The sequence below is a fragment of the Rhinoraja longicauda genome, chromosome 3 (genome assembly GCF_053455715.1).
Source record: "Rhinoraja longicauda isolate Sanriku21f chromosome 3, sRhiLon1.1, whole genome shotgun sequence".
Taxonomy (NCBI): Eukaryota; Metazoa; Chordata; class Chondrichthyes; order Rajiformes; family Arhynchobatidae; genus Rhinoraja; species Rhinoraja longicauda.
In genome coordinates this window covers 84,676,138-84,699,701 of record NC_135955.1, presented here as the reverse complement: position 1 = coordinate 84,699,701, position 23,564 = coordinate 84,676,138, and positions in this window count along the sequence as shown.

Below are 23,564 nucleotides of genomic sequence, written 5' to 3'. Positions count from 1 at the left end.
ATCTCCCAAACACCAGGGGAAATACCTCACTTGACCCCATAAAAGGCTGTCAGCAACCTCCCAGCAGCTGGCAAATCCATTCCCACACAGAGCTCTGCACAGCCGCAGCAATACGCAGATGGGCACAAAATGCTGGAGTAACTCAGCGGGTCAGGCAGCATTTCTGGAGAGAAGGAATGGCTGACATTTCGGGTCAAGACCCTTCCTTTTAGTTTAGTTTAGTTTAGAGATACAGCACGGAAACAGGCCCTTCATCCCACCGAGTCCGCACCAGCCAGCGATCCCTGCACATTAGATAGAGCTCTTAAGGATAGCGGAGTCAGGGGGTATGGGGAGAAGGCAGGAACGGGGTACTGATTGAGAATGATCAGCCATGATCACATTGAATGGTGGTGCTGGCTCGAAGGGCCGAATGGCCTACTCCTGCACCTATTGTCTATTGTCTATTGTCTATTAACAATATCCTACAAACACTCGGGACAATTTACAACTATACCAAGCCAATTAACCTACAGACCAGTACATCACATCACATCACATCACATCTCATCACATCAGCCTGAAGAAGGGTCTCCAGCCGAAACGTCACCCATGCCTTCTCTCCAGAGATGCTGCCTGACCTGCTGAGTTACTCCAGCATTTTATGCTGATACCTAGAGACCAGTACGTCTTTGCAGTGTGGGAGTAAACCGAAGATCCCGGCGAAAACACGAACGTGCAAACTCCATACAGAGTGGTACCCATAGTTAGGATCGAACCTGGGTCTCTGGCGCTGTAAGGCAGCAACTCTACTGCGGCGCCAACATGCCACCTCAATCTTCAGACTGAGAGTCATGGGAAAGTGTAACGAGAGATATAGATGATCATATAGAGAGATAAATGAATGAAAGATGTGCAAAAAGTAACGATGATCAAAGAAAGCTGGAGCCCCCAGTGGTCCACTGTTGGCAGTGTGGCAGTGAGCTAGGTGATAACGAGTTATACAGATAGTGAAACTGAAAACAGGACGACAGTGAAACTAGTAAATCCCGTCGACAATATTACTGCACAGTCAGGCTCCAACTGCCTGGCGAACTCCAAATCACAGAAGGCAGAGTGCTGGAATAGCTCAGCGGGTTTTGCAAGTCTCACACACACTAACACTATCCTGCACACTCAGAACAATTTACAATTATACCAAGCCAATTAACCTACAAACCTGTACATCTTTTGTCAGAGGGTAGTTAATCTGTGGTCTTTAATCAGAGGGTAGTTATTCTGTGGCCTTTAGTCAAAGGGTAGTTAATCAGTGGAACGCATTGCCACAGAGGGCTGTGGAGGCCAAGTCAATGGATATTTTTAAGGCGATGATAGACAAATTCTTGATTAGATTGGCATCAAGGGTTGTGGGGAGAAGGCAAGAGAGTGGGATTAGGAGCCAGAGATCAGCCATGATTGAATGGAGGAGTAGACTTGATGGGCCGAATGGCCTAATTTTACCCCCAGAACTTGTGTCTTTGGAGTGTGGAAGGAAACCGGAGATCCCGGGGAAAACCCACGCTGATCACGGGGAGAACGTACAAACTCCATACAGACAGCACGTGTAGTCAGGATCGACCAATTAAAACTTCATCGGAAATTCTTCATAAAGTCTTTTTTCATAAAGTCAAAAATCTGTACGTCAGGATTTTTGTAAACTGGGGACTGCCTGTTTAGGTTCCTGTAATTCAAGACTGTGAGAATGACCGCCTTCTTTGGAGAAATGAAAAGATACCATTGCTTATAAATCATTGATATAAATAGAGGCAGAGATCTCTTATGAATCCAAGTGCATAAGAGAAGTAAAAGTGATAAAAATGCTGGACATTTTCAGCAGGCCAGGCAGCACCTGTGGAGCAAAGAACAGTATTAACTTTTCAGGTTAATAATGAATCTGAAATCCTAACTCGGTTGTTCCACACATGTTGCCTGATTTGCTGAGCATTTCTAACACCTACTTCTATTTTTATTTCTTGCAACATAGCGGTTTGACTTAGTATTCATCGTTATCTGTACATTGCAGACGATGGAAGGAGATGGAAGGAGATGGAAAGAATTTCACCTTTAACTTTTAAAGGTGAAATGGTGCAGGTTTGAAACAGATCCTGTGTTAGAGCCCACAGTGTATTTGTATCTTCGGCAAATAGCATGTCCAAAGTCAGAATAAGGGTGATAAGGATAATATACTTCTAAAAGGAGACATTCAATATGGTTTTAAAAAGATGAATGAATGAATGAATTAATTAATTAATGAATGAATGAATAAGTTTATTGGCCAAGCATGTGCATATACAAGGAATGTGCCTTGGTGCTCCGCCCACAAATGACAACACAAACATACAGTTAACAATTAAGAATAAAGCATAACCACATCAAAACAATAAGGATACAACATTACGGTCTAAACATGTGGGTGAAAATAAACCAGAGCAAAAAAGAGACTACAGATTTTGGTTATTGAGTAGAACTATCACTTGTGGAAAAAAGCTGTTTTTATGTCTGACTGTGGCTGCTTTGACAGTCCGGAGTTGCCTTCCAGAGGGAAGTGCTTCAAAGAGTTTGTGGCCAGGGTGAGAGGGGTCAGAGATAATCTTGCCCGCTCACTTCCTGGCCCTTGCAGTGTACAGTTCGTCAATGGGGGGAAGGTTGCAGCCAACAACCTTCTCGGCTATGCGAACGATCTGTTGCAGCCTCCGGATGTCGTGCTTGGTGGCTGAGCCAAAGCAGACCATGATGGAGAAGGTGACGATGGACTCAATGATAGCAGTATAGAATTGGACCATCATTGCCTGTGGCAGATTGTGTTTCTTCAGTTGCAGCAGGAAGTACATCCTCTGTTGGGCCTTTTTGACTGTGGAGTCGATGGTGGCCCCCCATTTAAGGTCCCTGGAGATGATGGTTCCAAGGAACTTAAATGACTCCACAGATGTGACTATGGTGTTGTTGATGGTGAGTGGGGGGAGGGGAGGGGGATCTCTTCGAAAGTCTACAATTAGTTCCACTGTCTTGAGAGTATTGAGCTCCAGGTTGTTGCGATGGCACCAGGACGCCAGCTGTGTCACTTCCCCTCTGTAGGCAGATTCCTCCCCATCCTGGATCAGTCTAATCAGGGTAGTGTCATCCGCAAACTTGAGGAGCTTGACAGAGGAGTCTGTGGAGATGCAGTCATATCATATCATATATCATATATATACAGCCGGAAACAGGCCTTTTCGGCCCACCAAGTCCGTGCCGCCCAACGATCCCCGTACATTAACACTATCCTACACCCACTAGGGACAATTTTTACATTTACCCAGCCAATTAACCTACATACCTGTACGTCTTTGGAGTGTGGGAGGAAACCGAAGATCTCGGAGAAAACCCACGCAGGTCACGGGGAGAACGTACAAACTCCTTACAGTGCAGCACCCGTAGTCAGGATCGAACCTGAGTCTCCGGCGCTGCATTCGCTGTAAAGCAGCAACTCTACCGCTGCGCTACCGTGCCGCCGTTGGTGTGGAGAGAGTAAAGGAGAGGGGAGAGTACGCAGCCTTGCGGAGCTCCTATGCTGAGGGTCCTATGCTCAGCTCCTGTGCTGAGATGTTGACACATTTAAATTTATGTTGAATGAAAGGATTCGGCTCAGCGTGCAATGAAATGGTTAATAATCTGTGAGAATCCGCAGATCGAAATCTTGGAAGTGTTTTCTAAGCAGCTTGGTGACTTCAGTTGGCAGGTCGTGTAGTGTGGCACATAAAGGATAAATTCAGCTGCAGCTGTGACATAAACAGAAACAGATTGTCAATTATCATGGGGAAGATCCTAATTGTTACGTTCCAACTTTCTTTTTAATAAAACTCGAGCTGTTTTAGAAGTTAAAGCTTGATTGAATAATCATATTGAAATAGTGTGGCAACAACCACACAGCGATCCATTGGTGAAGAGGACATTCAGTGTACTTCACTGCAAAGGAAAAGGCAAAGGAAAACCTGAGCCATAAAACTAATTAGCTCATCCTTACTAACTTCCCAAAGGCCTGAGGCTTGTGTTTGCTGGACTAGATCCAGTCATCTGTTCTTCCTATAATCCATTGCATGTGGCTTTGTACAGTGGAAAACGCAAGCCAAAAAATTAATGCCTGTCTGTAAAACTGGAGATGTTCTGGTAGAAGGTGAACGCTGTAACATGTTTACGTTTGAGCATCCAGGTGCGTGAACATTATGATATATTTAACAGTTCTGTTATTATACCATCAACGTAATTGCTTCCTGTGGCATGTGTATTATATCTTGTTAACTGGTAATAAGAAACATCCATTTGCAGTGTAACTATAGGATTCAAAAGAAAAGCAATGTGCACACCTGCTGATGACATTAAAATATCCTGTTTATCCTGAATGGCAGTTTGCGAAATCACACAAAACCAACCACCCTTCCACTGACTCCATTTACACCACACGCAGCCTCGGCAATGGCCACCAGCATAATCAAGGCTGAGTCGCACCCCGGCCTCTCCTTCTTCTCCTCTCTCCCATCAGGCAAGAGGTATGGTCTTGTGGTATGGTATGGTAATTTATTTGTCACATGTACCGAGGTACAGTGAAATTCATTTTTGTATACAATTCAGTACAAGTATTAATATACTAAGCACTTGGATAAGCATCTCAGATACAATACGTGTATGGCAGTAGTACATTGAGACAGTATACAGAATCGCCAATTTGGTGCCATTTTCAAGTCCCAGTTGTTAGACAATAGACAATAGGTGCAGGAGTAGGCCATTCGGCCCTTCGAGCCAGCACCACCATTCAATGTGATCATGGCTGATCATTCTCAATCAGTACCCCGTTCCTGCCTTCTCCCCATACCCCCTGACTCTGCTATCCTTAAGAGCTCTATCTAGCTCTCTCTTGAAAGCATTCAGAGAATTGGCCTCCACTGCCTTCTGAGGCAGTGAATTCCACAGATTTACAACTCTCTGACTGAAAAAGTTTTTCCTCTGCTCCGTTCTAAATGGCCTACCCCTTATTCTTAAACTGTGGTCCCAGGTTCTGGACCCCCCCAACATTGGGAACATGTTTCCTGCCTCTAACGTGTCCAACCCCTTAATAATCTTATATGTTTCGATAAGATCCCCTCTCATCCTTCTAAATTCCAGTGTATACAAGCCTAGTCGCTCCAGTCTTTCAACATACGACAGTCCCGGTATTCCGGGAATTAACCTAGTAAACCTACGCTGCACGCCCTCAATAGCAAGAATATCCTTCCTCAAATGTTGTAAGTGCAGGGTTCGTGACCTGACCACGAAGGCCCATTGTCCTGGCGGCGTTGCAGGGTCGGCCTGGCCAAGTGTAGCCAAGAGGTATAGAAGTGTGACACCTCCAGATTCAGGAACAGTTTGTTCCTGGATGTTATCAGGCAACGGAACCATCCTACTACCTTATTGGAGACCCTTGGACTACATTGAATCGGACTTTACTGGACTTTATCTTGCACTAAACATTATTACCTTTATCACGTATCTGGATACTGTGGGTGGCTTGATAACAATCAAGTATTGCCTTTTCGCCCACTGGTTAGCATGCAACAAAAGCTTTTCACTGTACCTCGGTACACGTAACAATAAACTAAACTCAACTCAATTCAATTCAAGAAGTTGATATTAAGTCATGTTGTACATCCAATAAGTTGACCCCATGGAATATCTTAGAGTCATAGTGTCACACAGCACGTAAATATCCCCTCTGGCTCAACTCATCCTTGCTGACCAAGATGCCCCTTACATATGCCCCAAGATGGTTGCAATTGCCTGGGTTTGGCCCATGTCCCTCTAAACCTCTCTTATTATGTACGTGTCCAATTATCTTCATGAAGACTTGGAAATGCTGACTGACCTGCAAAACACTTCAAACACCTCTTGCTTTTATTTTGGATTTCCTGCTCCTCTCCTGGCAGTCAGATTTGCAAGTGCTCCGCGGGTTGTTTTAAACTAGGGGGATGGGATCCAATGCAAGATGAGGCAGGTGCTGGAAGCCCATAGGGAAGGTGAAGAAAAGAGGTTTAGTGGACAGAATAGGCAGGAGCATGGCAGTGAGCGAAGAAGGACTGTTGGATTGAATTGCAATTATTATGTTATGAGAGGCTTGATGGGGAAGGTCATAAGAGCCTAAGTGATAGGAGAAGCATGTGACCATTTGGCCCATCGTCTACTCCGCCATTCAATCATGGCTGATCTATCTCTCCCTCCTAACCCCATTCTCCTGCCTTCTCCCCATAACCTCTGACACCTGTACTAATCAATAATCTATCTATCTCAGACTTTAAAATATCCACTGACTTGGCCTCTGCAGCCTTTTGTGGCAAATAAATCCACAGATTCACCACCCTCTGACTAAAGAAATTCCTCCTCATCTCCTTCTTAAGGCAGATGAACTCAGGGCGTGGATAGACAAGTGCGACTGTGATGTTGTGGCAATTGCAGAAGCCTGGCTAAGAGTGGGACAGGACTGGCAGCTTAATGTTCCAGGGTACTGGTGCTATAGGAAAGATAGAGGTAGGGGTAACAGAGGAAAGGGTTTTGCTTTATTGATTAGAGAGAATGTCGTGACAGTAGTCCAAGATGATATTCGTCTGGGAACAATAGCCTGGGAACAATAGACCAGTGAGCCTAATGTCAGTGGTAGGCAAGTTACTGGAAAGGATTCTGAGGAATAAGATATATATGCATTTGGATGGATAGGGGCTGATCAGGGATGGTCAGCATACTTTTGTAAATGTGTCTTATAAATCTGATTGAGTTTCTTGAGGAAGTGATCAAAACAGTTGATGAAGACAAAGCCTTAGACGTTGTCTAAATGGACCTCAGCGAGGCATTTGATGGGGCATTTTGGTTGGCATGGGCAAGCTGGGCCAAATTGGCCTATTTCTGCGCTGAATGACAATAACTCTATGACTCTAGAATTGATCCTGTCGTTTATTTTGGTGAAACGTTGGTGAGCGATCTTGTTGTACAAAGCCCTTTGGGCAACTTTGACCATAAAATGGTGGAGTTCTGCATTAGACAATAGACAATAGACAATAGGTGCAGGAGGAGGCCATTCGGCCCTTTGAGCCAGCACCGCCATTCAATGTGATCATGGCTGATCATTCTCAATCAGTACCCCGTTCCTGCCTTCTCTCCATACCCCCTGACTCTGCTATCCTTAAGAGCTCTATCCAGCTCTCTCTTGAATGCATTCAGAGAATTGGCCTCCACTGCCTTCTGAGGCAGAGAATTCCACAGATTCACAACTCTCTGACTGAAAAAGTTTTTCCTCATCTCAGTTCTAAATGGCCTACCCCTTATTCTTAAACTGGACGGAGAGTGACATGGTTAATTCAAAGACTAGGATCCTGAACTTAAAGAAAGGAGACTTTGAAGGTATGAGACTGGAATTGGCCAGGATAGACTGGCAAATTATACTTAAATGGTTGACGGTGGAGATGCAATGGCAAAGATTTAAAACCGCATGGATGAACTCCAAACATTGCTCATCCTAGTCTGGCCAAAAAATAAAACAGGGAAGGCAGCTCAACCGTGGCTAACAAGGGAAATCAAGGATAGTGTAAAATATATGAAGAGGCATATAAATTGGTCAGAGGAAGCAGCAAACCGGAGGACTGGGAGAAATGGGAGAACTCAACAGAGGTGGACAAAGGGGTTAATTAAGAGGGGGAAAAAAGAGCATGAAAGAAAGCTTGTGGGGAATATAAAAACTGACTGTAAAAGCTTCTTTAGATTTGTAAAATGGAAAAGATTAGTGAAGACAAATGTAGGTCCCTTACAATCAGAAACAGGTGAATTTATAATGGGAAACAAGGAAATGGCAGAACAGTTAAATTAGTACTTTGGTTCTGTCTTCACTAAGGACACACACAATCTCCCAGAAATACTAGGGGACAGATCTAGTGGGAGGGAGGAACTGAGGGGAATCCACATTAGTCAGGAAATGGTGTTATCTAAACTGTTGGGATTGAAGACAGATAAATCCCCAGGGCCTGATGGTCTGCATCCCACAGTACTCAAGGAGGTGGCCCTAGAAATCGTGGATGCATTGGTGATCATTTTCCAATAATCTATAGACTCTGGATCAGTTCCTGTGGACTGGAGGGTAGCTAATGTAACTCCACTTATTAAGAAAGGAGGGAGAGAGAAAATGGGGGAATTATGGAGTATTGTGTGCAGTTTTGGTCTCCTAATTTGAGGAAGGACTTTCTTGCCATTGAAGTAGGTTCACCAGGTTAATTCCCGGGGTGGCAGGACTGACATATGATGAAAGAATGGGTCGACTGGGCTTTTATTCACTGGACTTTAGAAGGATGAGAGGGGATCTTATAGAAATATATAAAATTCTTAAAGGATTGGATAGGCTAGATACAGGAAAAATGTTCCCGATGTTGGGGGAATCCAGAACCAGGGGTCACATTTAAGAATAAGTGGTAGGCCATTTAGGACTGAGATGAGGAAAAACTTTTTCACCCAGAGAGTTGTAAATCTGTGAAGGCCAATTCACTGAATGTTTTCAAGAGAGAGTTAGATTTAGCTCTTAGTGCTAAAGGAATGAAGGGATATGGGGAAAAAGCAGGAACGGGGTACTGATTTTAGATGATAAGCCGTGATCATTTTGAATGTCAGTGCTGGCTCGAAGGGCCGAATGGCCTACTCCTGCACCTAGTTTTCTATGTTTTCTATGTTTCTATGATTTTAGTGGAATTAACATTGTGCAAATCTAGAAAAAGACTTTGTAACCTAAATCAAGTTGCTGCCTTACAGCACCAGAGACCTGGGTTCGATCCTGACTACGGGTGCTGTCTGTACGGAGTTTGCACATTCTTTCTGTGACCTGTGTGTGTTTTCTCTGGGTGCTCCGGCTTCCTCCCACACTCCAAAGACATACAGGTTTGTAGGTAAAATTGTAAATTGTCCCTAGTATGTGTAGGATACTGTTGGTGTCTGTGGTGATCGCTGGTCGACGTGAACACGGTAGACCGAAGGACTTGTTTCCATGCTGTATCTGTAAGCTAAACTAAACTATGCTCCGCTCAAGTCAGGGGTAAATTTGAAAGCTTTCTAGCTAAGATATCAACTTCCAACAACTTGCTTTCAAATTCTCACCGATCAATATGTCTCTTCCAGGCATTTTCAATGCTCTGGGTTTAGCCTTTTGAATTTTCTGTATTATTTCACCCATTTTAGTGGAGAGCACTGCCCTGCACTCTTCCCCTCAATCTCTCCCCTTATGTCTTTAGAAGACAAGCGGGCAGCTTGGTGGCACAGCGGTAGAGTTGCTGTCTCACAGTGCCAGAGACCTGGGTTCGATACTGACTACAGGTGCTGTCTGCACGGAGTTTGTACGTTCTCCCCATTACCTACATGGGTTTTCTCCGGGATCTCTGGTTTCCTCCCACACTCCAAAGACATACAGGTTTGGAGGCCAATTGGTTTGGTATAATTGTATATTGTGCCTATTTGTGTAGGATAGTGTAAGGGTGCGGTGATCGGCACGGACTCGGTCGGCCGAAGGGCCTGTTTCCGTGCTGTATCTCTAAACTAATTTAAACTAAACTTTTTTAAGACTTCTTAAAATCTCTGAACCAAACCTTCAGTCATCTATCCTAACTCTCATTATATGCTTTTCAAAAGCTTTTCACTGTACCTCAGTACACATGACAATAAACTAAACTGAACTGAACTGAAACTATTCAACGTCTATTCCTTTTTCTTCCAGTCTTTGAATAACTTCTATTTAGTAAAAGTACTTTAAAAATAAGTTGTAGTGAACATTATCTGCTGTTCTACCATTCTGGACACTACTCTGGTAAGCAGACTACTGTGCCTCAAATCAGTTATAATTGCCATATAAATTGAACCTTTATGCCATCTCCAAGCTGCAAGGTCTGCTCTTTCCCTTTATCTATTTGATTTTATGCTTGAAGAAGCGATTTAAAATTCATTAAGCACAGCCAGAGAGGAATCAATGTGAAACATTCCGATAGTTTCAGTCTAGCTGTCTACGGTAATCTTATTTCTACTACCAATTAAAATATCTAAGGCATTACAAATTGATTCAATGTAATTTGTAAGTGAATAGATATGAATTTATTTTAAATAAATCTAAGACTATGACAAAAGTGGGAAAACGAGCATATCGTGGGCCAGATGAAGGAATCTGTCCACTTCAGAAAATTAAAAATAATTGTTACTTAAATCAGTGGGATTTCTTCAGTGCAGTTCAGTAAATGAAGTTAGCTGTGATAGTGCGATATCATGAGTTAGTTGAAAATGCAATTGCATGAAACTTCAGCCAAGAGTCTGCGGTCAGTGGTGATGATGGTGTCACGCTGACCTCAAAGTAAGCTGTGCACAAAGATCTATGATTCCTGTGGTATCAGCTTCATTTCTCCCAATATCAGTTTTCTCCGGAGGCCTGTTGCCATCAGCAACAGTGATGCTATCAGGCAACCATTCAAATTGAAGAATTCTCAACTTCAGTAAAGCTTGATGTAAAAAAAAAAACCATACTCACGTTTAATTAACGCAACTTTAATGTGTGCAGTTCTGGAAGGATGGGGTGGGCTTTGGAGAGGGTACCAAAGAAGATCTCCACCTGCATTAAAGGGTATGAGGATAGGTTGGACAGGCCTGAATTGAAGGTCTGCATGTCCCTGTTAGAGTGAAGGGCAAGGCTGGCAGTATTAGTGGATAACTTTAGTTTATTGCCCCTTTAACCGAGGTACAGTGAAAAGCTTTTTTTATTGCGTGTTATCCAGTTAGCGGAAAGACTATACATGATTACAATTAAGCCGTTCACAGTGTACAGATACAAGATCAAGGGAATATACAAGATAAAGGGAATATACAGGATAAAGGGAATCAGTGAACCCTGGATGACCAAAGATATTGAGGCTACCGTCCGAACAGGTCCACGGATGATGCGGTCTCCCAGGTTCTGCACACTGCTCTCTCTCATCTGGACAGCCAGGGGGGCTATGTGAGGATGCTGTTCATTGACTTTAGTTCAGCATGCAACACAATAGTCCCCAGCAGACTGGTTGAGAAGCTGCTGGAACTGGTGCTGAGCACCCCTCTGTGTGCCTGGGTCCTGGACTTTCTCACCGCCAGGCCCCAAGTGGTCAGGATGGGGGAACACACATCTAGCTCCCTCACCCTTAACATAGGATCCCGCCAGGGTTGCGTCCTTAGCCCCCTACTGTACTCCCTGTACACACATGTCTGTGGGGCCAGGTTCAGCTCAAACTCCATCATCAAGTTTGCTGATGACACTGTGGTGGTGGGCCGGATCTCCGACAACGATGAGAAGGCCTACCGGGAGGAGGTGGCTGATCTGGCACTCTGGTGTCAGGACAACAGTCTTCTCTTGAATGTCACTAAAACAAAGGAGCTGATTGTGGACTTCAGAAGGGATAAAGATCCAAGGAAGTACACGCAACTGGAGATAAATGGGTCTCCTGTGGATAGGGTGAGTAGTTTTAAATACTTGGGAGTCCGCATCACAGAGGATCTGACATGGGCAATGCACATTGCCGCACTGGTGGGTAAGGCAAAGCAGCACCTTTACCATCTTAGACAACTGAGGAAATTCAGAGTGTCTCTGAGGATCCTTCATTGCTTCTACTCTGGGGCTGTAGAGAGCATCCTGTCCGGCAACATCACAGTCTGATTTGGGAACAGCTCTGCCCAGGACAGGATGGCCCTGCAGAGAGTAGTGCGTTCGGCAGAACGCACCATGGGAACTACACTCGTCCCCCTGCAGGACCTATAAATCAGGAGGTGCAGATCCAGAGCAAGCAAGATCATGAGGGACCCCTGCCACCCCAGTAACGGACTGTTCCAGATGCTACGGTCAGGCAAACGCCTCCGCTGTCACGCTGTGAAAACGGAGAGGATGAGACGGAGTTTCTTCCCACAGGCCATCAGGACTGTCAACTTTTATAACTCCAGAGACTAAATTTTTGTCTACACTATAGTAACTTATTAACTTTATTTATATGCTGTAACTGTAATTCTTTTTTGTGCACAATCCGCAGGCATTGCCACTTTCATTTCACTGCACATCGTGTGTGTGTATGTGACAAATAAACTTGACTTGACTTGGTCAGAAAAAAGAAGCCATGGGTCATATCACGCAGCTGGGAACTAGAGAATGGCTCATGTTGTGCCTTTATTTAAGAAGGGCTGAAAAGAAAAAACCTGTGAACCCCAGACCAGTGAGCCTGATACCTGTGGTAGACAAGTTACTGGAGATACACAAGCATTGGGAAATACAAGGGTTGAATAGGGATAGTCGGCATGGGTTTATGCGAAGAAGATCACAAACAGCAGAGGTCTCATGAAATTGATTGAGATTTTTGAAGGAGTAACCAAGATTGATGAATGCAGTGGCATAGGTGTAATCTGTATGGATTAATCAAGGCCTTTGATTAATCAAGGTCTTCCACATAGTTGGCTGCTCGGGAAGTGTAAGATCGCATGGGATCCAAGGAGAGCTTGCTAACTGATTGCAGAATTAGCTTCTGTGAAGGAAGCAGAGGGTGGTGGAAAGTTGATCCTTTGGACTGCAGAGCTGAGATTAGTGGTGTGCCTCAGTGATCGATGCTGAGCCCATTGTTGTATGTCGCCTATGTCAATGACTTGGATAGGATTGGTCAACGGATGATTAGTAACTTTGTAGATGACATTAAAATAGATGGTATTTAGACAGTGAAAAATATTAATGATAATTATGGAAGGATCTTGGTTAACTGAGTAGGTGGGCCGAAGAATGGCAAATGGAATTTAATTGGAATAAATGCAAGGTGTTGCATTTTGGCCAGGGTCAAGCCTGGGTCAGTGTCAAGCCTGGGTCAGTGTCAACAAATGCAAGGTGTTGCATTTTGGCCAGGGTCAAGACTTTCACAGTGAACGGTAGGGCCTTGGGGAGTGTTGGAGAGCAGAGAGGTGGTAGGAGTGCATGTGCACAGGTCCTTGAATGGGGTATCACAGGTAAGTAGGGTGGTGAAGAAGGTTCTTGGCATGCTAGTGTTCATCAGTCAAGGAATTGAGTATAGATGTTAGGACGTTATATTTTAAAATGTTTCCTCATCTCAGTCCTAAATGGCCTACCTCTTATTCTTAAAAAGAGAGTTGTGAATCTGTGGAATTATCTGCCACAGAAGGTAGTAGAGGCCAATTCACTGGATGTTTTCAAGAGAGAGTTGGATATCACTCTTAGGGCTAACGGAATCAAGGGATATGGGGAGAAAGCAGGAACGGGGTACTGATTCTGGATGATCAGCCATGATCATTTTGAATGGCGGTGCTGGCTTGAATGGCCGAATGTCCTACTCCTGCACCTATTTTCTGTGTTTCTATGTTTCTATTACAGTTCTACAAGATATTGGTGAGACCATACTCAGAGCATTGTGTTCAGTTTTTATCATCCTACTGTAGAAAAGATGCCATTAAGCTAGAAAGGAAGCAGAAAAGATTTACAAGGATGTTTCCAGGAATCAAGGGAATCCAGGATGGATGGAGGGGTTGGGCAGGCCAGGACTTTATTCTTTGGAGGGGAGGAGAATGAGATGTGACCTTATATAGAGGAGCATAAAATTATGAGGGGTATCAATAGTCATTTTTCCAGAGTTAGAGAATCATGAACACGAGGGCATAGCTTTAAGGTGAGAGGGGAAATATTTAGTATGAATACAATGGGCAACATTTACACACAGCGGGTGGGCACAAATGGAATGAGTTGCCAAAGGAACTGATTGAGGCAGGTATAATAAAGACATAAGGTCATAAGTGATAAGAGTAGAATTAGGCCATTCAGCCCATCAAGTCTACTCTGCCATTCAATCATGGCTGATCTATCTATCCCTTCTATCCCTATTCTCCTGCCTTCTCCCTATAACCTCTGACACATGTACTAATCAAAAATCTATCTATCTCTACCTTGATAACAATATTTAAAATATACTTGGACAATAGCATGGATGGGAAAAGTTCAGAGTTAAAAGCAGGCAAATGGGATTCACTTAGATGAAGCATTTTGGTCGGCGTGGATGAGTTGGGCCATTGTCTACATGGATTTTAGTGAGTCATTTGATAATATGCCACATGATAGACTGATCCAGAAGGTTAAGATACATGTTTCTCTATTGTTGGTTTTAAGATTTTATTTAATGTTCGTCTAAATTAAATAAAATAATTATTCACTAATTATTTGACACAATTTAGCTGTGGAGTTGAAACTTCTGCAGCTGTCCGAGTAAAAACAATCTCCCAAATCACTGTATTTCAAATCCTCAGCCCCCTTCCCATTTGTTCTCCTTTGGCAATGATACTTCATAAATGTTCTTGACTATTCAGCCTAAATTTAGCCAGTTGTGAACATAAAAATTATTAACAGTCTTCACTTCCACTGCACCTGGTACAAAGCAAAGATAATAGAGTAGAGCAAGATAGACCACTCGACCCTAAAAAACGTAGTATGTCATGGAGCCATTTTAGTAGGCAGAAACTTGCAGAAACATTTAAAAAGAAAAATAACAAAAACCTGTGAATTGATAGATGAGATATATTCTGCATTTTTATGGTATCATCACACATACTGTTCCCCCAAAACACTGATTACACTGCGAGAGGCATAACGAATGGTGGGTTTTGCTTACTAAAATGGCGGACATTCCGCTCCTTTGCGTACTACACTTCAGTATAGGCGATTTTGACGGAGTGGTTCATCTTGCTCCTCTAGTATCTTTGGTATGAACCCAGTCTTCACTCTTTCAAGTTCAAGAAGTGAAATTGAGTCACTTGAGACCAATTCTTACTTTTGGTGGACATTTGTTTGCAACCAGCGCATAAGTAAAGAAACTTTATATGAACAAATCATTTCAATGGTGGCCCACAGAGCGAGGCTCCATTTTCATAAAACAAAACTTAAACTAAAATAGAAAACAGGTGCAGGAGTAGGCCATTCGGCCCTTCGAAGCAGCACCGCCATTCAATATGATCATGGCTCATCATCCAAAACCAGGACCCAGTTCCTGCTTTCTCCCCATATCCCTTGATTCCGTTAGCCCTACGAGCTATATCTAACACTCTATTGAATACATCTGCATCTTCAGCAACTATGATGGCCAATTATATGGATCATTAATTCAAGTTCCTCTTTGTTTTCCTTTCCTTCTCCCTTATAAATCAAACCTCCATCAGGCTATTCGGCGCGGCCGCGGGACTGAACAGCGCCCGGTGCAGCTCGGCCACGGGGCCTTCCATCGCCCGGTGCAGCTCGGCCGCGGGACACCATTCTGCTTTAGTTAAACATTTTGTTCAAGATGGCCGCGCCGTTGTGTTTGGCTGCCAGCCACTGTAACTTTCTTTTTTTTTTCCTAATCAGATGTGCAGCACTTTGGTCAACGTGGGTTGTTTTTAAATGTGCTATACAAATAAAATTGACTTGAGTTGACTTGACTAACTTGTACCGCAGTCTCTTCCTGCATAGAAACATAGAAAATAGGTGCAGGAGGAGGCCATTTGGCCCTTTGAGCCAGCACCCTATTCATTGTGATCATGGCTGATCATGAACAATCAGTAACCTGTGCCTGCCTTCTCCCCATATCCCTTGATTCCGCCCCGAGAGCTCTATCTAACTCTTTAAAATCCATCCAGTGAATTGGCCTCTACTGCCTTCTGTGGCAAAGAATTCCACAAATTCACAACTCTCTGGGTGAAAATGTTTTTTCTCATCTCAGTTTTAAATGGCATCCCCTTTATTCTTAAACTGTGCCCCCTGGTTTTGGACTCCCCCAACATTGGGAACATTTTTCCTGCATCTAGCTTGTCCAGTCCTTTTATAATTTTATACATTTCTATAAGATCCCCTCTCATCCTAAATTCCAGTGAATACAAGCTCAGCCTTTTCATTCTTTCCTCATATGACAGTCCCACCATCCCGGGCATTAACCTTGTGGACCTACTCTGCACCGCCTCAATAGCAAGGATGTCATTCCTCAAATTGGAAGACCAAAACTGCACACAATATTCCAGATGTTGTCTCACCAGTGCCCTGTACAACTGCAGAAGGACCTCTTTACTCCTTTACTCAAATCCTCTCGTTATGAAGGCCAACATGCCTTTAACTTTCTTCACTGCCTACTGTACCTGCACGCTTACTTTCAGTGACTGGTGTACAAGGACACCCAGGTCTCATTGCATGTCCCCTTTACCTAATCTGACACTATTGAGATAATAATCTGCCTCTTTGTTTTGCCACCAAAGTGGATAACCTCACATTTATCGACATTATTCTGCATTTGCCATGCATCTGCCCACTCACTCAACCTGTCCAAGTCACCCTGCAACCTCCTATCCTCTTTGCAGTTCACACTGCCACCCAGCTTTGTATCATTTGCAAACCAAATCATTAATATATACTGTAAAAAGTTGCGGCCTCAGTTCCGAGCCTTGCGGCACTCCACTCACCACTGCCTGCCATTCTGACAGGGACCCGTTTATTCCTACTCTTCGTTTCGTGTCTGCCAACCAATTATCTATCCATGTCAATACCCTACCCCCAATACTATGTGCTCTAAATTTGCCTACTAATGGGACCTTATCAAAGGCTTTCTGAAAGTCCAGATGCACTACATTCACTGGCTCTCCTTCATCCATTTTACTTGTCACATCCTCAAAAAATTCCAGAAGATTAGTCAAGCAGGATTTCCCCTTCATAAATCCATGCTGACGGACCAATCCTTTTACTGCTATCCAAATATTCTTGCTTTCATTGCCCAGCCTATCCTTCCCAAGTTCATTAAATGCAGAAAGACCTAACTCCAATTTCCTAAATCCGTTGTTCCAGTAAAGGATTGCTCACTATTTCCTAGATTCCTGCTGATTAACAATTCCTTGCCTTAGGTGATATCTCCCTTCCTTTCTTGCCCTCTTTGCACTTGTTAATTAGCACTCAGGATTTTATCAGATTTTTGTTTTCTTGAACTAACTTTAATTCTAAAATAGTTCAAAGAAAAGTACGATAGCCATCACTGCTATCGATCAACATTTAGGTCTAGATTTTGCTATTCAGAATACTGGGACCATTGGAGTTTAAATTTATCAGTCAAATGTTTCAGCTGTTAGATATCTGTAATTGTTTAAGTGTGGTATTTTCAGCACTTCTCCAACAAACAACAAATACGCAATAACATTTTGTACAGTGTTTTTGGACAGGAAAAAAGGTAAAAACACAAATATATTTTTTTAAGATTTCGAAAGACATGCATTTAACACATTTCATGACCACAGGATGTCCCAAACCACTTTATGGCCCATGGAACACTTTTGAAGTGTAGCCACTGTTGCAATGTAGGAAACACAGCTGGCATTTTGCATAAAATAACATCAATGTTGTAGTGACCAGATCATCTGTTATAATAATGTTTTTTTGAGAGGTGAACATTGGCAATTGCACCAGTGAGAATGCCTTTGCTCTTCTCTGGAATAACACCATGGATCTGTTTCCATATGCTTAACAGAGCACAGTTTAGCATTCTGTACCCTCCATCAACACTCCCTCAATACTCTGCTGGGGCATCACCTCCATTTTGTGATTGAGCCTCTGCAAAGGATTTAAACCCATAACCTTCTGACTGAGAGGTGGGAGTGCTAGCCTCTGAGCTACAATGCTTGAGCAGCAGAAAGAGCTGTAAATTCTTGGGATTTATAGTTAGTCCCTGTTCAAACTTTGTTGACGAAACAAAAGTTAATGATGCCTCAGAATTTACGTAATTCCTCAGAACCAATTCTTTTCTCAAGTACCAAGGTGGTGCGGTTTATTGCTGAAATATATTTATTTCACATGAGGGAGTGTTGAACGTGCAGCAGAAAACAGTCCCACTTATATTACTGCACGATGCACTGCAGAATCCAATGGAAAATGTGGCTAAATTGTTTTATAACTTGGCATGGAAAAGATACAATTTGGCATGATTTTGGGAAAAGGTCAAAGAACTTATTATTTGCTTCTTAAGTAACTCATACAATTGTCAAAACTGAAAAAACTATAAATGACAAGAAATCGCCTCACACAATAAAGGATTTTTCAACACCAGCCAAAATTAAATGAAGCAATTTTTCTTTGCTTTGGCTATGACAGCACTTGATGTCATTCTAATAAGTGCCAACAATAAAGACTTGCATTAACATTGATGCCGCTAGTATATGGAGGCAAATATGGATAACTGAACGTATACTCAGTCATCCATATTTGGCTATACTCGTTTAACTTACTATTTACATTGCTTATATAACTACAAACTTTAGGATGTTTTACCTCTATTGCATAAAGTGACAATTATCCAACAGGAAATTAATGCAATAAATAACACTATTTTAGAGTACTCTTTTATCTTCTGCACATTTCCTAAACAAACATTAGAGGCTGAAGGAAAACCATGAGACTAACCTACACTTAACAATTGGCAGCATGTGTACTACCCTATTGCTGGGGTAACTTTAGTTTAGCATGAGGTGGGATAGAGTTGGTCACAATGAAGAGGCTGTCTGTTATAACACTTTTTATTTCTATTCAAAAATCGCATCGAATTTTACATTTTTTATCCTATTTTAATGGATGTCATCCAGTAGTCCCGATCTTCCAACCTACCTCATTGCAGACGTTAGATTTTTTCTCTGTAACTGTTACAATGCTGCAAAACTATATTCAGCACTCTGGTATTTGTCCCGTTGCACTACCTGTGGTGCTTGTGTATGGCTTGATTGTACTCATGTATAGTATGATTTGAACTTGACTGGATAGCATGCAAACAAAAGCTTTTCACTGTGTCTCGGTACATATGCCAATAATAAACCAAGATCAATACCAATGCCAATAGCTCTTCTACACTGTCTTCCCAGCTTTTATTTCACATGAGGGAGTGTTGAACGTGCAGCAGAAAACAGTCCCACTTATATTACTGCACGATGCACTGCAGAATCCAATGGAAAATGTGGCTAAATTGTTTTATAACTTGGCATGGAAAAGATACAATTTGGCATGATTTTGGGAAAAGGTCCCAAAATCATTGAAATGGCTATGTTGACCACAAATAGAATGCTCACTTTGGAACTTTCAATTCTGCCTCAGTACAGAATTGTACCAAAAGTGTACACAATATTCTAGCTCTGATCTAACTAGTGATTTATATTGTTCCAGGATACACGCCCTGCTCTCATATTCAATAGCTCAACTGAGAAATGGACCATCCCATGTGCCTTTTGAACCAATTTATATAACTGTTCCCCTATGTTCAGGGATTTGTGGACAAGATATTCTCTGTTCTGCTGCACTTATTATCTAACCATTCATTATGTATTCCCTTGCCATGATAATTTACCCCAATTGCATTACCTTAGATGTCACTAAACTGAATCCTGTTTGCTATTTTTGTTCCCAGTCTGTTAATATCTTTTTTGCAGTCTTCCTCACTATCAAGCAGACTGAAAAGATTGAAATAATCAAAATCCAAAAATAATTTATTTCTTAATATTTATTCCAAAAGAACAAGGAATGTGACATTGAGCTGCAGAATCCTTCCACTCACAGGAACTCCTGTTGGTCATTATCCATCGATTTCTCCCAATTTTAATCCATTACCACGCCCCGATCAATCTACCTTATATATGAATTTGTCAAACATCTAAAGCCAGCCACCAAAATGTTTGGACCTAGAGAGCTTAACAATTCCACTCTTTGATGTAGAATTCAACTGCAATAGAGATGGTGGCAAAATAATTGCTTCAGAACCTCAATCTTTGGGTTTTCTACCCCAAACATGTTCCCGATGTTGGGGGAGTCCAGAACCAGGGGCCACAGTTTAAGAATAAGGGTTAGGCCATTTAGAACTGAGATGAGGAAAAACTTTTTCACACAGAGTTGTGAATTTGTGGAATTCTCTGCCTCAGAAGGCAGTGGAGGCCAATTCACTGGATGCATTCAAAAGAGAGTTAGATAGAGCTCTTAGGGCTAGCAGAATCTAGGGGTGTGGGGGGAAGGCAGGAACAGGGTACTGATTGTGGATGATCAGCCATGATCACATTGCGGTGCTGGCTCGAAGGGCCGAATGTTCTACTCCTGCACCTATTGTCTGTGTATCTATGTATCTATGCACCTCAAATGCTGCCGTCATTCCTAGGAATAATGGCAGCCATCCAACCATTGTCCCAACAGTATTGTGTCTGCCAGATTTGTTTTGGTACTATTCTGCAAAACAGTGTGGGCTTCACTAAACATAAATCAAATTATCACAAAGCCTAAAGGGAACAATTTCCATGCTTTTCTGCATCGGTCAGCATATGATTTGAGAAGAAGGAATAAAGCACATCTGTATGATTCACCCAACCAGCCTTCTCCAATTCCCCTCTTGGAGCAAAGGGATAATATTCTGAGACCCTGCCGATGAATCTCGGAGAGACATGCTTCTTGCTCTGTTACAGGCACTCACCTACCACTATCTGCCTTCCTGCCAATTAACCCCCAAATGATTTTAATTTCTAGGTTTTAGGATTGAATCATGGTAAATCCTAGGATGGTAGGACTTTCATATGAAGAAAGACTGGATAGACTTGGCTTGTACTCATTGGAATTTAGAAGATTGAGGGGGGATCTTATAGAAACTTACAAAATTCTTAAGGGGTTGGACAGGCTAGATGCAGGAAGATTGTTCCCGATGTTGGGGAAGTCCAGAACAAGGGGTCACAGTTTAAGGATAAGGGGGAAGTCTTTTAGGACCGAGATGAGAAAGTGTTTTTTCACACAGAGAGTGGTGAATCTGTGGAATTCTCTGCCACAGAAGGTAGTTGAGGCTAGTTCATTGGCTATATTTAAGAGTTAGATGTGGCCCTTGTGGCTAAAGGGATCAGGGGGTATGGAGAGAAGGCAGGTACGGGATACTGAGTTGGATGATCAGCCATGATCATATTGAATGGCGGTGCAGGCTTGAAGGGCCGAATGGCCTACTCCTGCACCTATTTTGTATGTTTCTATGTTTCTAAAAACAAAATTATTTTGGTTTAAATTTTACAACACGGGCGTTTGACGGTGCTGGGCCTGTACTCGCTGGAGTTCAGATGGATGAAGAGGAACCTCATTGAAACTTACCGAATAGTGAAAGACCTAGACAGAGTGGACGCGGAAAGGATTTTGCCACTTGCGGGAGAGTCTAGAACTAGATCAGCCATGGTTGAATGGCAGAGTAGACTCGATGGGCTGAATGGCCTTTTCCATTCCTCTGGCATGAATTTATGAACATACGAACATTTATTTATTTGCATGTTCAATTGTTCCATTCTTTGACTGAGCTCCTTCTCCAAACATTCTAACTCATCATAATGCCATTCTAACACCAAATACCTAACACCTAACCACCAATGCATTGCAATTGCAATTGGCAAAAATTGCATTCACCGAATACTTCCAACTAAGGCACAGTCATATTTTCGTTTGACATAGGAGGAAATTTAGCCCATGCTGGTTCTTGCAGTTCCATTCTCCTAATCATTTGTCTGTAACCTATTCTCTCTCGCATGACCATCAACTACACTCTGATTCTCTTACCACCTATTTATACCAAGAGGTAATTTACAGTGTTCAATCAACTCATCAACCAGAACATCTGTGGGTTTCATGAAGAAAAAAGAGCACCTTGTGGTAAACCCATGCGGTTTCGGACAGAACAAATTCCACACACACAGCACAAAATGTCAGAATCAAACCTTTGTCGCTGGAGTGGTGAGGTTGCAAAACAGCACTGTGTTCCCTCTATTCTTCACTCTAATGGTCCAGCGTCAAAGAGTCATGAGTAAAATACATATCGACAAGCACGTGGATCGGAAAGATTTAGAGGGATGTGGGCCAAACGTGGGCAGGTGGGACCAGTGTAGATGGCGCATCTTGGTTGCATGGGCAAGTTGGCCGAAGGGTCTGTTTCCATGCTCTACGACTCTATGACTACGAGTTGAACAGGAAAGAAATAGGCCCTTCAGCCCATCATGTCCACATAAACCCTTTTTGCCCATCGAGCGTAATCCCATTTGCCTGCATTCGGACCATGTCGTTCTATGCCTTGAGTACATAAAACTGCCTGGAGGTCCTCAGTGTGACAGGCACCATTGATGCCTGACATTTATGCTGTGTCTGTTCAAGTTCCTGTCTAAATGTCTCTTTAACGTGTGACACTTGAGGCAGACGCCAGACTTGATGATCTGTGGGCCTTTTGTGTTCTGTAACTAAAAAGGATTTTGTTCTTTCACCTGCCAACGTTGTTCAATTTTTCCATTAGAATTCCGATTGAAATACAGCAATTGCAAAGCCCCTTTCCATATATTTTCAAGCATTTCATATACTGTAATTTATATCTTATAGCATTCCGAGGCTTAGGTTCAGTGCAGCATTATAATTCAAAAACAAATGCGAATGTAAAAGGTAGTCAGCATTCTCCTTCTCAGACCTCTGATATTCCCCCTATTAAAATGCATAATATTCACCATCGGAGCACAAAACAGAAATGAGGAAAATAATGAATTTGGAAAAGCAGATAGGGTATGGAGGAGAGTACCTTGGATTAATGAGTCTGTATAAAATCAAGGAGGGCTTAGTATTCTACATCTATTAGCAATATATTGCAAAAACCTCCAGTTAATTGCAAGTAAAATGTCCTGTAATATGGGTTGGCACCAGTGCTCAGTGAAATTCAGATTTGGGTTCTCCCTGAATTATTATTCGTTCTGCTTGTAATTATGATTTCTGACTGATACTTAGAGCATGCCAGCTCTCCAAAGTCTTCAACAGCATTTATTGACAGGTAATTCAAGTTACATAATATGCTGCAGGACATGAGCCACGGGGGATAACAAGTTGCTTTTTCTTAACAAGCCTTTTGGTAACGTTTAAAGGCTCAGGAGAATTCATGGATTGTCTCCAAACTCCACTGGTTACTTAGAACAATAATAATATTATGTATTTTCTGTACAGATGAAGGGGCATTCATTGTATATTGTCTAAACTGAACTTTGCAAGTAATTTATGTTAATATTAACTAAAGATGTGATTATATTTGCTAGTGAGGGCGTGCAGCGTAGGTTTACTAGGTTAATTCCCTGAATGGCGGGACTGTCATGTGTTGAAAGACTGGAGCGACTAGGCTTGTATACACTGGAATTTAGAAGGATGAGAGGAGATCTTATCGAAACGTATAAGATTATTATGGGGTTGGACACATTAGAGGCAGGAAACATGTTCCCAATGTTGGGGGAGTCCAGAACAAGGGGCCACAGTTTAAGAATAAGGGGTAGGCCATTTAGAACTGAGATGAGGAAAAACTTTTTCAGTCAGAGAATTGTGAATCTGTGGAATTCTCTGCCTCAGAAGGCAGTGGAGGCCAATTCTCTGAATACATTCAAGAGAGAGCTAGATAGAGCTCTTAAGGATAGCGGAATCAGGGGGTATGGGGAGAAGGCAGGAACGGGGT